This window comes from Elaeis guineensis, chromosome 2 (assembly GCF_000442705.2).
Source record: "Elaeis guineensis isolate ETL-2024a chromosome 2, EG11, whole genome shotgun sequence".
NCBI classification, from domain to species: domain Eukaryota; kingdom Viridiplantae; phylum Streptophyta; class Magnoliopsida; order Arecales; family Arecaceae; genus Elaeis; species Elaeis guineensis.
In genome coordinates, this window is record NC_025994.2 from 71,547,370 (window position 1) to 71,556,678 (window position 9,309).

The following is a 9,309-nucleotide window of genomic DNA, read 5'->3' on the forward strand; positions in this document are numbered from 1 at the left end:
AGGTGGAAAAATCGACACATGTTACTGAACCTGAACCGGATTTGATTAGATCAGATCTGGAGCCCATTGATTATGCACCCTTAAGGCGGTCTGGTAGAGTACCACATCAACCGGACAGATACTATGGTTTCTTGGTCCGGGATGGTGATCCTGTCGAACTTGATGAAAATGATGAGGATCCGATCACCTACATGGATGCAATGCAGAGACCTGACTCTGAGAAATGGCTAGAGGCCATGAAATCCGAAATGGAGTCCATGAAGGTCAACGATGTGTGGACATTGGTTGACCCACCCGAAGGAGTAAAACCCATAGGGTGTAAGTGGGTCTTCAAAAGGAAGAGGGGCACAGACGAAAAGGTGGAGACCTATAAAGCCCGTCTGGTTGCCAAGGGATATCGTCAACGTTATGGTATAGACTATGACGAGACGTTTTCTCCTGTGGCAATGCTCAAATCCATTCGGATTATGCTTGCGATAGCTGTCCATCTGGACTATGAAATCTGGCAGATGGATGTGAAGACAGCTTTTCTAAATGGAGAGCTGGACGAAGAGGTGTATATGATACAACCTGAAGGGTTCACATCCACAGATGAGTCTAAGGTGTGCAAGCTACAGAAGTCCATTTATGGACTTAAGCAGGCATCTCGGAGTTGAAACATACGTTTTGATAGGACGATCAAAATGTATGGCTTCGTTAAGAACGGAGAAGAGTCCTGCATTTATAAGTGGGCTAATGGTCCAGTAGTAGTATTTCTTGTATTGTATGTGAATGACATTCTCTTAATCGAGAATGATGTCCCTGCATTACAGGGAATAAAGATTTGGCTATCATCACAGTTCTCCATGAAGGATCTGAGAGAAGCTTCCTACATCCTAGAGATGAGGATCTATAGGGATAGATCCAAAAAGTTGCTTGGCTTATCCCAGTCCACGTACATTGATACTATGCTGAAAAGGTTCAGCATGGAAAATTCCAAGAAAGGCTATCTACCGATAGGACATGGAATTTCTCTCTCGAAGAGGGATTGTCCGACAACACCTCAAGAGAGAGAGCGTATGGGTAGGATTCCATATGCTTCGCAGTGGGATCTATCATGTACGCCATGACATGTACATGACCAGATGTGGCATACTCACTAGGGGTAGTGAGTAGATACCAATCTGATCCAGGAGAGAATCACTGGAAGGTTGTTAAAACCATCCTGAAGTATTTAAGAAATACTAAGGACCAGTGGCTTATATATGGTGAATCGAACTTGAGACTATAGGGCTTACAGACTCTAGTTTCCAGTCTGATCGCGATGATAGCAAGAGTGTGTCAGGATTTATTTTTACCCTTAATGGTGGGGCTGTCTGCTGGAAGAGTTCCAAGCAGCACACTGTGGCTGATTCAGTATGCGAGGCGGAGTATATTGCTGCATCAGATGCTGCCAAAGAAGCGGTGTGGCTGAGAAAATTCATCACCGAGCTTGGAGTAGCACCCTCCCTTGTTGGTCCAGTTCTGCTCTACTGCGACAGCTCTGGAGCCATTGCTCAGGTGAAGGAACCAAAGGCACACCAGCGGACGAAGCATATTCTGCGCCGCTACCATCTCATCCAGGAGATCGTGGATCAAGGTAACGTCGACCTTCAGAAGATCGACGGGAAGGAGAACCTGACCGACCCATTCACTAAAGCCATTGCGGTGAAGGAGTTCAACGACTACAAGTCGAAGATGGGTATTAGATACTGCACCGATAGGCTTTAGGCCAAGTGGGAGATTGTTGGGAATAGTGTCCCAAAGTCAATCGTCAGCCTGTTGACGGTTGTGCTCCTTTTTGTATTAGTACATGAATTATAAATAAATAAAAATTATTTTGATATTTTTTCATCACAAATGTTTCATCTTCTAATGAACTCCTGTGTTGTGGTGAAGTCCTTAGGACTATTTAGACTCGACAAAGGAGGATTTGTCGCTTAGTCCTTAAACATGTTCGCGACCAAATGATACGTTGTTACCAAGGACGACAACGTTTATCGAGCATAGATCGTTGTGTGCCATATGGGTTGGTTGTCCTCATAACCAAAGAGTGTGGAGACACTGGTATGGCATACAGGTGAGATGTAATGGTACATCTGCACTGAACGTGACCAACTCCGGAGCTATTTCTGCTGTCAAGATTTGCTCCGATGGGATATGGGTATAAATGTCCCTCCGACCTGAGACCGCCACGGTGACTTGCAAGCAACTCACTGTACTTAGGCACTGGACTACCTGAATTTCTAATTCAGTGACGGAAGGTTGCTGGGTGTAGTCAAGTACTTGACTTGTCGGTGCGTGTGTCAAGATGGGATTGACCACTCCAGTTTAGGAGCTGTGTACAGTCGTATTTCAATTTAGTAAAACCTTGGCCAGAGTAGTCCTAGTGAGGAGTCACAGGACTAATTGAGTTGAGCACGATTCGGATGATATCATCAGGGTTGACAGTTTAACCCTGAGTCGTCCTAAATACAGGGGTCAAAAAGGATGAATTATACGGTAACCATATTCACGTAGGTTCTGAATGTTGCGATTGCGATTATTCGACCTATCCGATCGTCGGGTACCATTGCTAGATGATCACTTCGATTAGTACAGAAATTGGTTCCTGTGCTACCGGCTTAGGTTCGAACCTACGGGGTCACACACATTAGAGGTTCCTTTCTGATCTGATGGCTGATTATGAGTCTTATCTATCTGGAACTCTATGATTGAGAATTAGGATTCTCTGATCATGAGTTCCACACATTTTGGGTACCGAGGTCAAAATTTTGAATTTCAAATTTTGAATTTGAAATTTGAACTCTTTGATCAGGGTTTCATATCGATGGTCTCTGATGCCTGATTACCCATCGGATTTGGACTCAATATTTATGAGAGGTTTAATTAGTAATTTAATCACTAATTAACTCAATTTGATTGAGTAATTATTTTTGGATCAAGTCCAATTGAATTGGATTCAGTTTGGATTGACCCGATTAGGTTAAATGTTGACCTAATCGCTAAGGTGGTTTAGTCCCTGATTTGATCAGGGGTTAGGTTTAGTTAATTTCTGATTTGATTAAGATTTTATTGAGCCTAATTAAGCCTAATTATGTTGGGTTTAATCTGGTCTAATTGTGCTTGACCTATTTTAAACTAGGTTGGCTCAATTTGAATCAAACCACCTTGTTTTAAATTCCCTGCGACACCCAACTTTCTTGCACCCATTTGTATTCACGAGAAGAAACTTCTCGTGAAATTTTTCTCACGCAAAACCCTTCCCCACGCCCTCATTTGTGCACCATATGGATGGATAAAATAATTAGTTAGCCATTCAAATTCAAAGCATGTTTGAATTTGAATGGATAACTTATCACTTGCCCTTTCATCCTTATCCATTTTGTGCGCCACATTACTTACACGAGAAAAGGTTTCTCATGAAACATTTTCCATGCACAAAGAGCCACGCCCCTTCTCTTCTCACGCCCAAAAGGATAGGGATAAGTTGGTTTTCGTTTGAATTCAAATTTGATTTGATTTCAAATGTGTAACCTCTTGTCTTTATCCTCTCACGCGGATAAGACACATTCGACGTTGTTTTAAAAAGAGGAGAAAGGTGGGACATGCGTAGAAATTTTAGGAGAGAAATTTTGGGGCGTGAGGAAGGCTTCTGCGCAAGGTGAAGGTCCAAAACCTTCCGAGAGAAAAAGAAAGAAAAGAGAGAAAATTGGGCGCAGGGTTTTTGGTGTGTATCCTAGGGTTTCTACCTAGGGTTCGGGAAGTGAGATTGGTGTGCCACGAGTGTCGTGAGTCCACCAAATTTTAGGGAGAGATCCATCAGCCTCTCAAGCAACTGTGCAAATGATCTGGAGCATCCGAGAAGTCGGCACACATCGATCGAAGGAGTGCGATCAACATCTGCCATCAAAAGGGTGAAATCACGAACTAGCATTCGTGAGGAGCTGATCAGACGGGAGCTTTGTGTGGACGATCCACAGAGGCCAGACATTTATGTGGCTGCGACATGACGATCAGAGCCCCCCGATGGTGATCAGATTGCGGTGATCGACTACCCGCAAAAGGTGATGTGTTCTGAACACAGTACTGTAAAACGTTTACTGATTCAAATTTGAATTTCAAATTTAAATGCATGCTGTTGTATCATATTTAGATCCTAGTGTAGGATTAATTAGTATTAATTAATGAGATTAATTAATAATTCCACTGTAAAATAGTAATTTTGAAAAAGTTTTAAAATTACCATTTTGCCCCTGCACTAAATTTTCGCTTCAACCCGACACCGAACGTGCGTCGGGCTATGAGCCAATCATTGCCCTATCGGTGCCGGCGGTGCCACCCGAAGCACCATCCGAGGAAGGGATGGCTGAGGGGGCAACCAAAGGAGCATCGGCTCCCCCACCCACGGAAGAGGTTCGGGCCGAAGCATGTGAGCCCGAACGACCTGCAGTGGCTCCCGTCGTGCCCTCGGGAGGGACTCAGTCGAGTTCTAGCTTCCCATCCCTCTCTGACTTTCAGGACTGGACGACCGAACAAGGGAAGGCTTTGATGGCACCGATCGATGACACAAGGTCGGCAGGCCGCGCCGCGTCATCCGACGTTCAGCTTCCTGAAGGAGCGTCGGCCCTGGTCAACCATAATTTGGCCAGGAGGCTGTGTCAGGCGACCATCCTCCCGACCGACCGGGAGCTCTTGAGGAGTCGGTTGGTGACCGACATGCTTTCTTCCTTTTACCCGACTATGATCCAGGCGAGCTCCTCTTCTTCTTCTTTCCTCTCCATTATTGTTTTTTTATCATTCCATTTTGCTGACGACTGGGCTTCTACTTGCAGCTGATCTACAATATGTCCGAGCTAGAGGTCGGGTATCGGAGGTTCGGCGATGTTTGGGTGGCCTGGAGGAATAGGGCCGAGACCGTCGAAGCTGAGAAGGCGATGTTAGTCGACCAGCTGAAGCTGTCGGTTGACCGCGAGGCTAGGCTCGAGGAGGAGATCTCCCAACTCACCAACGGCCTGGCCGTCTCAGAGGTCGAACTTCAATCGGCTCACGAGCAGATCCAGCGTAAGACCCGCTCCGTTCACCGACTTCGGCGCGAGTGGGATGGCTACGTCAGGGAGCTCGAGGCCGAGCACGAACAGCTTCACGTTAGCCTGGAGAATCTGGCTAAGGCCAAGGAGAACTTGTCCTCTGCCCAAGCCGACGCCGACATAGCGAAGGTGGAGGTGGAGTCGGCCAAGGAGGCACTGAGCCAGGTGGTGGACGACTTCCATAGCTCGGACGAGTACCGGGAGGAGCTCCTCGAGAGTGGCTTTGCCTCCTATTGGGTGGGGTACGAGGATGTCCGAGACACGATTCAGAGTCTGCACCCGGAGCTTGACCTGAGCGGCGTCGTCCCTCTAGGGTCGGAGGACCAAGCCGCAGAGGAGGAGGCCGACCCACTGCCGACGGAACGAGTTGCCGAAGGTGAGGCGGCTCCAACCCTCGGTCCCTCTCCGACCCGAGCGGGCATGCCGGTGGCTCCCGAACTCTATCCGGTGAAAGAAGTCGACTCCGATGAATAGTTGGAGTATCTGCTCCGTTACCTTTGTATTTTTTGTTTCTGTTTTGTCTTTGATATTTGTAATCGGGCTTCATCCCAATTTTATAGCCGGGCTTCGACCCAATTTTATAGCCGGACTTTGGTCCAATTTTGTAATTCGTTTCAACTTAACAAAATCAAAAACTTTTCAAACTTTTTCTCGCGTGCGGTCCAAAGTATTTGATTTGTCGAGCCATCCTTGAGTGTATAGGTCGTAGCTCTGACACACCTCGTTAAGGCATTCGGTAAGATCTAGCACAGTCGACCAAAGTAGTCAGTAGCGTGCGCCGTGCCAAGGACAGCGCAAGCCCCGATCGCAGGCCGGCTTCCCGACCATCATATAGATAGCGTAGGATCTGATGGTCGAGAGCCGTACTGATTATAAGTCGAGTGTCCGCCGCCCGAACCTTGGTCGGACATGTACGTTAGGCCGAGTGTCAGCCAATCACCGAACATAGCTCGTCGGCATGATCATTCCATAGAGTCCAATAGTCGAGTAGTGTCCGACGTATTCGAATATCCATTGTCCGACCCTTGGTCGGGTGTGCACGTTGGGACGTATGATAAACGATGGCAAGCCGAATATCCTTCGACTGGTCGTGACCAAGTCGGTTCATCGTAAGTCGAATATCCGTTGCCCGGACCTTGGTCGGGCGGGTACGTCGCGGTGCATGATAAACGATGGCAAGTCGAATATCCTTCGATCGGTCGTAACCAAGTCGGCATGTCGTAAGTCGAATACCCGTTGCCCGGACCTTGGTTGGATGGGTACGTCATGGCGTATGATAGACGGTGGCAAGCCGAATATCCTTCGATCGATCGTAACCAAGTCGGTATGTCGCGAGCACGACTGCGGTCGTCCTGGCATTTTGCCCTTCTTTGCCAAAGCTAAGTGGGCAAGTTAGCCAGCCGCATTGGTCGAAGCCCTTTGCCTTTAGAGGCGAAGGCCATCGGTTCGACAATCGGGCCGTAGGCTCGGTGTAGATTCGACAATCAAGACGTAGATTTGACGATCGATGATCGAGTCGTAGATTCGACGTAGAGTCATAGATTCGACGTGGAGTCGTAGATTCCGAACGAGACGTTGGGACTAAGTCGGGACGTCGAGGCCCGTACTTCTGGCAAGGGCCGACCCTCGGTGGAGAGTCGAACTTTGTAGACTCCGGAGTTTTGAAATTGAATTGTATTCCGAGCAAGGGCATACAGAATTCATTGATAATACAATTTCAGGTTGTCAGTATTCCAAGTCCGGAGAATGGCCGTCCCTTCGAGGGTTTCAAGTCGGTAGGCGCTTGGCCTGCAGGTGTCTGCAATCTTGTAGGGTCCTTCCCAGTTTGGGGACAGTTTTCTTTGATCCTGAGACTTCGAGACTTCCACCTTCCTCAAAACCAGGTCTCCGAGTCTGAAAGATTTTGGCCTAACTTTAGCGTTGTAGTATTGGACCACTCTTTGTCGGTAGGAAGCCATGCGGAGTTGAGCCTCACGTCGGAGCTCGGGTAGGAGGTTCAAGTCAGCTCTCCGACACTCGGAGTTGTCCGGTTCACAGTATTGCTCAACTCTAGTCGATGGTAGCCCGATCTCTAGTGGGATCATTGTCTCCATTCCATAGACCAGGTTGAAAGGAGATTCTCCAGTCGGGACCCGGGGTGTCGTTCGGTATGCCCACAGGATCGAGTGCAACTCTTCGACCCAGAGGCCTCTGGCTTCATTCAGTCGAGTCTTCAACCCATGCAGAATGGTCCGATTGGTTACTTCGACTTCTCCGTTGGACTGTGGATGCCCGACTGAGGTCAGCTTGTGCGTGATATGAAATCTCGCACAAAACTCTCTGAAATCATTGTTGTCGAACTGTCGCCCATTGTCGGTGATGATGGTGTGCGGTAGTCCGAACCTAGAAATGATGGACTTTTGGACAAAGTCTTCCATCTTATGCTCAGTGATTTGCGTCAGAGGTTTGGCCTCCACCCACTTGGTGAAGTAGTCGATTGCGACAACTATAAACTTTCTTTGGCCAGACGCCGGAGGGAAAGGGCCGAGTATGTCGATCCCCCATTGGGCAAAGGGCCATGGGGCGACGATGGTAGTCAATTGGTTGGCGGGCTGGTGTTGTAAGTTGGCATACTTTTGACACGGCTCACACTTTCGAACTAAGTCAGCCGCATCTTTCTTCATGGTGGGTCAATAGTAACCTTGCCATAGGACTTTGTAGGTCAAGGATTTACCCCCGAGGTGACTCCCACATATCCCTTCATGTATCTCCCTGAGTGCGTAGTCCACATCCATCGGTCCTAGGCACCGTAGCAAAGGAAGGGAGAACGACCTTTTGTAGAGTCGTCCATCCATCATTACATACTGGGAGGCCGCCCATCGGAGTCGCTTGGCTTCTGCGAGATTTTCGAGGCTAGTTCCGTCAGTCAGATACTGAACGATCGAGTCCATCCAGCTTGGCTCGATCGTCAGTTGTAGTACCTCCTCAGCCCTGTCGATGCTCGATTGCTCGAGACTCTCCACAAATGTCCGGCCCAAAGTGCCGTAGGCAGATGTCGCAAGCCTGGAGAGTGCGTCGGCCCGAGCATTCTCCGATCTGAGAATGTGGGAGATCTCGAAATACTTGAGGTGTGCCACGAGATCTCTCACTTTCTGAAGATATTTCGTCATGGTCGGGTCCCGCGCTTCGAATTCGCCTTTGACTTGCCCCACAATCAGCTGAGAGTCGGAGAAGACTCTGAGGCTTTCGATCCCGAGCTCCTTTACCACTCTCAAGCCGGTGAGAAGCATTTCATACTCGGCTTGATTATTGGAAGCTTTGAACTTGAATCGGAGGGCGTACTCGGTAACCACTCCCTCCGAGTTGGTGAGCAGGAACCCGGCCCCGCTCCCTTGGGCATTGGAAGCTCCATCTATATGCAACACCCAGGTTGGCCCGGGGTCAAATTCAGAAGTCGCAGCTTCTTTGGAGCTCCCACCTTCCGATATTTGGTCGGCTGTCGGGCATTTCGCAATAAAGTCGGTCAGGATTTGGGCTTTCAAAGCAGCTCGCGATCAGTACTGGATGTCAAACTCGCTTAGCCTCACCACCCATTTCGCCAGTCGTTTTGATGTGTCGGGGCGACGGAGGATCGCCCTCAGGGGTTGGTCGATGAGGACCACGATGGCATGTGCTTGAAAATACGGACGGAGTCGTTGCGTGGATGTGACCAAGGCAAATATCATCTTCTCCACCTTTGAGTACGGAGCTTCGACCTCGTGGAGCACTTTGCTGGTATAGTATATGGGCTGGTGGGTTCGGCTCCCGTTCTCCCGAACGAGTACCGAACTAACAGCCTCGGGCCGGTGGCCAAATAAAGATACAATATTTCTTCGACCTCTGGCTTTACAAGCAGGGGTGGAGAAGCCAGGTACTTCTTCAAATCTTCAAAGGCTTGCTGGCACTCATTCGGCCAAGAGAAGTCCTTCATCTGCCTCAGGATTTTGAAGAACGGGAGGCATCTCTCAGCCTATCGAGAGATGAACCGACAGAGCGCGATGATCTTTCCATTAAGCTGCTGTACCTCTTTTTTGGTGTTCGGGTGCCGCATGTTGATGATCACCTTTATCTTCTCGGGGTTGGCCTCGATTCCGCATTGAGAAATGAGAAACCCGAGGAACTTCTCCGAAGCTATCCCGGCTGCACTTAGTCAGATTTAGCTTCATCCAATGTCATCGAAGAG